Source organism: Vombatus ursinus, unplaced genomic scaffold (genome assembly GCF_900497805.2).
Source record: "Vombatus ursinus unplaced genomic scaffold, bare-nosed wombat genome assembly UNPS02014837.1, whole genome shotgun sequence".
NCBI classification, from domain to species: Eukaryota; Metazoa; Chordata; class Mammalia; order Diprotodontia; family Vombatidae; genus Vombatus; species Vombatus ursinus.
In genome coordinates, this window is record NW_020954615.1 from 2,783,946 (window position 1) to 2,790,241 (window position 6,296).

The window sequence follows — 6,296 nt, forward strand, 5'->3', positions numbered from 1 at the left end:
GGGGTCTGCTTCCAGTGTGGAGAATGTACTTTCCCAAGCTTTGGGGGTTTTGTGCAGCTGTATTCAGAGATACTTCTAGGGACCTGCAAATTTCCGTTCTTCCAAGGTGGCATGATCAAGGGTGAGGTGTTTACTCCTTTCCTGGCCTGTACTCTGGTCTATGAGTGACCACAAGCACTCTTTTCTGTCTTGGAACTGTGAGGAGGATTCCCTCTCCACTGCCACTACAAGCTCCACCACACCAGCACTCCTCCTTGCCCCAGGACCGCCACCTAGAATTGTGACCCTGATCCAAGCACAGGCGAAGCAAGAGAATCCTGCACCAGCAAAGAGATCCCTGCAATTCCCCTCTGATCAGTCACTGGATTCCCCTAGTCTGTGGGCCAGAAGCTCAGGAGGCAGCTGCCGCCCCAGGCCAAGCTCAGGGACTGGAGCTAAGACTGCCACACTTCTCTCTTTCACTGCAGATACAGACTTTTCCCACTGACCTTCTAAGTTGTCTTTGACGTTGGTGGATTGAGAAGTCTGCCTGTAATTCAGTCCTCTGAGGCCTGCTCTAGGTTTGCTGTGGCCTGCATGCCCACGCCGAACTGCATTCCTTTCTCTGCCCGGCATGATATACCTTTCTGATCAACCATTCAGGTTGTCTTGGGCTGGAAATTTGTTTCACTCTGTCTTTTTGTGGGTTCTGCTGATTTAGAATTTGTTTAGAGCCATTTTTGATAGGTTTTGTTTATCTCTTCATTGATATTTCAGGATTTTCATTTTGTTTTAAAATTGTGTGTTTTAAATTTGTTCTAGTTTTTTTGGTTTTTATATGTGCGATTTGTTGATTTGTTCTTTCTCTTTATTGATGAAAACATTTAGAGATGTAAAGTTACCTGTAAGTGTTGCTTTTTGGCATCCCATAATTTTAGTATGTTGTCTCTGTCTTTAATGAAATTATTGTTTCTGTGATTTATTCTTTGACCCACTCGTTCTTTTTTTATTTTATTTTATTTTTTTTGGTGAGGTAATTGGGGTTAAGTGACTTGGCTAGGGTCTCACAGCTAGTAAGTGTCAAGTTCTGAGGCCACATTTGAACTCAGGTCCTCCTGACTCCAAGCCTGGTTCCTTATTCACTGCACCAGCTAGCTGCCTCAACCACTCATTCTTTAGGATTGTTATTTACTTTCCAATTTTAACATTTGCTTTGAAGGCCCTTTATTGAATTTGATTTTTGTTGCATTGTTGTTGGCAAAAGATGCATTTGATATTTATTTTTCTGTATTTGTTTTTGAGGTATTTAAACCCTAATACTTGGTTTTTGTGAAAGTTTCATCTGCAGCTGAGCAATAGGTGAACTCTTTTCTATTCTCAGTGTATATTCTCCTGAGATCTATCATATCTAACTTTTTAAAAAATTCTGTTCATCTCTTTAACTTCTTTATTTTTTGTTAGATTTAGCTAAGTGTATGAGGGATAAGTTGCAATCCCACACTACTGTAGTTTTCATTATTTGTTTTTTCCTTTAACTTTTCCTTTAAGATTTTAGATGCTATGCCACTTAATGCAAATATGTTTAGAATTGATATTAATTCATTTTCTATGGTGCCTTTTATCAAAATGTGATACATATATTTTTGCTTTTGCTTTGTGGGAGATGATGATTGCTACCCTTGGCTTTTTTACTTCAGCTGAAGCATATTTGATTCTTCTCTAGCATTTTATTTTAACTCATTGTGTATCTTTCTGTTTCAAATGTGTTACTTATAAACAATATATTTTTGGATTCTGGTTTCTAATCTGTTCTGCTATTCTCTTCTGTTTTATGGGTGAGTTCACCCATTCATATTCATAATTATGATTGCTAATTGGGTGTTTCCTTTCATTGTGTTGTTTTATGCTTTTCCTTCCCTTTTTTCTCCTTGCCCCCTCTTCAAGAGTCTGTTCTGCTTCTGATGAAATGGCCCTTTAATTTGCCCTCACTCTTATCCAGATGCTATTCCTGAAGCCCTTTTTCTCATATTTTCCTGTTGAGTAAGATGTATTTCTGTACCCAGCCATGTAAATATATATAGTCTCTTCCTCCTTCAATCAGTTCAGATTAGAGTGAAGTTCAGGTGTTGCCCACTGCCCTCCAGTACCCTCTTTTTTCTGTTTAAACTCCTCTTTGTGCATATCATTTATGTGAGATAATTTTCCCCATTTTCCTTCTCTTTTTCCCTTTCTCCTAATGCATTCATCTTCCCTTCTTTCCATTCTTTGGAGATCATTCAGACATAACAGAATCACACTCAAACTCTCTGTCTAATTAGACTCACCCCTGGTAATGTTAAAATTCTGAAGGGCTACATGTGTCATCTTCCTGTATAAGAATATAAATAGTTTAACCTTGACTAGTCTCTTCTGATTTTTTCATTTCTTTATCTTTTTATGCTTCTCTTGTCTCTTGTGTTTGTATCATTTTCTACACCATTCTGGTCTTTTCATCAGGAATACTTGGATGTCCTCATTTTTTTTCCCCCTGTCGGAGTATACTGAATTTTGGTAGGAAGGTCATTTTCTTTATAAGCATAGATCCTTTGCCTTCTGGAATATATTCTGAGCTCTCTGTTTCTTTTTAGTGGTGCTGCTATATCTTGTGTGATTTTGACTGTGACTCTTTGGTTCTTGAATTCTTTTAGGCTTCTTACAGCATTTTTTCCTCTTTCTTAACTTTGGATCTTAGGATTTTGGTTATACTATTCCTAGGAGTTTTCATTTTTGATTATTTTTTTTCCCCTTCCAAGAAGTGACTGGTATATTCTTCCAGTGTCTACTTTACCCTCTTGTTCTAACATATCCTGACAGTTTTCTTTTATGATGTCTAGGCTCTTTTTTGGTTCCTGGCTTTCAGGTAGTCCAATGATTCTTAAAATTACCTGTCTTAGATCTATTTTCCAAGTCAGTTGTTTTTCCTATGCGTTATTTTACATTTTCTTTTTCTTTTTTTCCGACTTTTGACTTTGTTTTATTATTTTTTGCTGTCTCTTGGAATCATTAGTTTGTATTTGGCCAATTCCAGTTTTAAAGGAATTATTTTCTTCGTTAAATTTCTATTTTCATATCTTCCTTCCCTAACTCACTCCCTCATTCTCCCCTGTCCCAGTGCTGTTCTCATTTGTTTTTTAAAATAATTTTTAGCTGTTTATTTTACTATTACTTTAATTCTTCTAGGAAATCTTGTTGGATTTTGCTGCATTTTTCTTTTAGGCTTTGCTTGTTGGTGCTTTTGAGACATTCTCTTCTGTGTTCGTATCTTGAACTTCCTTGTCACCATAATTCTTAATGTTGGCATTTTTTTTTTTCCTCTTGCATGTTCTTCCAGCCTACTTCTTGATTTCTGACCTTATGTTAGTGCTAATCTCTGTTTGGAGGGGATGTTTGGCTGGAACTTCTGGTTTTTTTATGTCCGGCTGTTGGTTTCATGGTTTAGTCTGGGGCCCTGCAAGTTTCAGTGCTCTCTAGGTCTGTTCACTGTCTTTATGGTCTGAGCTCTGTAAGTTCTTGACCCAGGTTTGAGGCTATCCTTGGGAGTTTCTATAGATTGCTGCTGGACTCAGTCACTGTTAGCTTGCTGGGAGGCTCTGCAGGTTTGGAGAGACTGAAATGCTGGCTCCCTTTTAATTTCAAACTACTTCCTGGGTGTTCCATTGTAGGCTTATGTGCTGGGTTGAAAGCTAGAACTGAGTCACAGCTCTGCTCCTGGGGTTAGAGCCCATACAAGCATATTTCTGCAACTTGTTCTTTGCTCAACTTGTTGAACTTTGCTCAACAGCTGGGGCCAGCACATTTGAGAGCCCTTCTCTTTACCTTGGGTCTGTGAGGTGATGGGTGACAGTTCTGCCAGATCTACCCAGAGCTAATTCAGGGGTCCCCTGGGATCTCCTTCTGTTCTGGTGTTTCCTTCAGTGGCGTCCTTTCTCGGCCCTCTTTGTATCTTTGGCCACTGGAATTCTCCCTGCTGCCTCATGTTCTCCTGGCCAGATCTTATACGTCCCCACTAGTCCCTTCTGTTTGCCTCCCTGTGCCACCCTGGGCTAGAAAAATGACTTGCTTCTTGGCTTTTCTGATCAGAATTTGGTCTGGTACATTTTCTAGACCATTGTAGATTAGCATTTATGGGGAGCTAAGCTCTATTGCTTGTCATTTTGCTGTCTTGATGTTCCCAGCTCATTCTTATTTTAATTATATGATTTAGTCACCTAGGCTCAAAACTATAAAGTCTTCCTCGTTTTTTGCTCTTTCCTATTTCCATACAACTAGTTTGTCCTGTGTTTTGCCTATTCTTCCATTTCATCCTGCAGCTAGGGGCAGGTTGATTTTCATAAAATATAGCACTGATGCTGCTGCTCCTGAATATACTTAGAAATTTAAAATAGATTTACATTACTGATCTCCTAATGTAAAAATTTATAGTCCAACACTTCCCATGGTTTGGTTCCAGCCTTCTTTTCCAACCTCATTTCCTATTTCTTCCTAGCACATAGTATTTGCTTTAGCCAGATTACTTCTTGTCTCTAAAATACTTCACATTCATGCATATCTCCATAGTTTTTCATGTGTCTTTTTCACTACTTAAAATATCCCTCCCTCTGACCTCCTAATCTCTTCCTATTGAAATCTAAATGTAATTGTACCCTTAGATGTCCTGGGCCCTCTTATTTTTTTCTTATTTTGCTCTCATTTGCTGATTTCAACAGCTTCCATGGGTTCAACGGTGATTTCTATGTATATCATTATCAGATTTGTTTATCCAGGCCTAACCTTTCTCCTGACCTCCATTTTTACTTCTCCAATTGTCTAATGGACATCTTTACTCAACATATCCAGAACTGAACTCATCTTTCCTCACCACACCCTTCCCTCTTGAATTATCTGCTATACTCTTTAGGGTACTGCCATTCCCCTAGTCACCAGGGGGGCAACCTAGGTATTGTCCTTCACTGCTCGTTCTCAGTCCCCATGTGCATTCAATTACCAGTCTGTTGATGTCTTGCATATGCCCCCTTCTCTCCTCTGTTATTGCTACCACCCTGGTTCGGGCGTTTGTTATCTGTTGCAGTAGACTTTTGGTTGGTCTCCCAGTTTCATGTCTCTGCATTCTTGTCTATCCTCTACTCAGCTGTCAAATTGATCTTCCTAAAACACGGCTCTGATCATGTCAGCCCTTGTATTCAGTCAGCTCTAGTGACTCCCCAGTCACCTCCAGGATGAAATATAAAAATCATCTCTTTGCTTTTTATAGCCCTTTATAATCTGGCCCCCTCCTACCTTTCTAGTCTTTTTATACCTTACCTGCTTCTGCTGACTTTGTGATCCATTGATACTGTGATGGGTGAAATCTGAAATAACCGAGGAAACAAAGATTGAAGCATATCAGTTTATGAAGCAATGTATGCCAAGTGCCCAATAAATCAGGACCAGGCCCCTTCCTCAGTTTTGCACTGGCCCCCAAATACAGGGGGAAACAGATTTTTATACGTGAAAAGAAAACAATTAACAGGATATAAACCAGGATACAAGATTAGGTTAATCTGATTCTAAATCCAGGAAAGATTAAGGGCTTTCCAGGTTGGGAGGGGGATGAGTGAATTTTGAGAATTGGGAGGGGAGAGAGCAAACAGGTACAATTTCCTGAAATCAGAAAAAGAGGTGTGCCGTCCCCCATCTCCCCACAGTGTCTGTTTCGATCAAAGGAACAAGGAAACAGTAACTGATTGAAAATATGGCCATTTTTCAGATAAGACACGTGGGTTGCTTGAGATGTATAATTACTAAAAAATTCCTTGTATCTGTCTTTGGATCTAATTGGTTCTGGGCACCATAACTTCAGATCCTTTAGTTAAGGGTCTCCAAGCGACAAGTAGAGGTGGTCCAGGGCAAGGTTTAAGCAATGCAATAAATGTTTCTTAAGATTCCTTTGACTGTTTTCTTATAAGACCAAAATTGGACTGGATCCATGATTGAATAGAAAGGGAACAGAGCCAGATCCGGATTGAGTCACAAGATGGAGTCAGAGAGGTTCACTAGATTCCCACAGTACATGACCTTCTTGTTGCTCAACGAAGGAGCTCCATTCCTAAAATCCTGGTATTTTCATTAGCTCTCCCTCTGTCCTGCGATTTTCTTCTTTATTATCTGTTTCCTGGCTTCCCAGGCTTCCTTCAGGTATTCCCTGAAATCCTGCCTTCTGCAAGAAGGCTTTCCTGGTTCCCCTGGTTCTCCAATTTATCCTGTTTGTATAGTTTGTGCATAGTTATTTGAAAGTTATG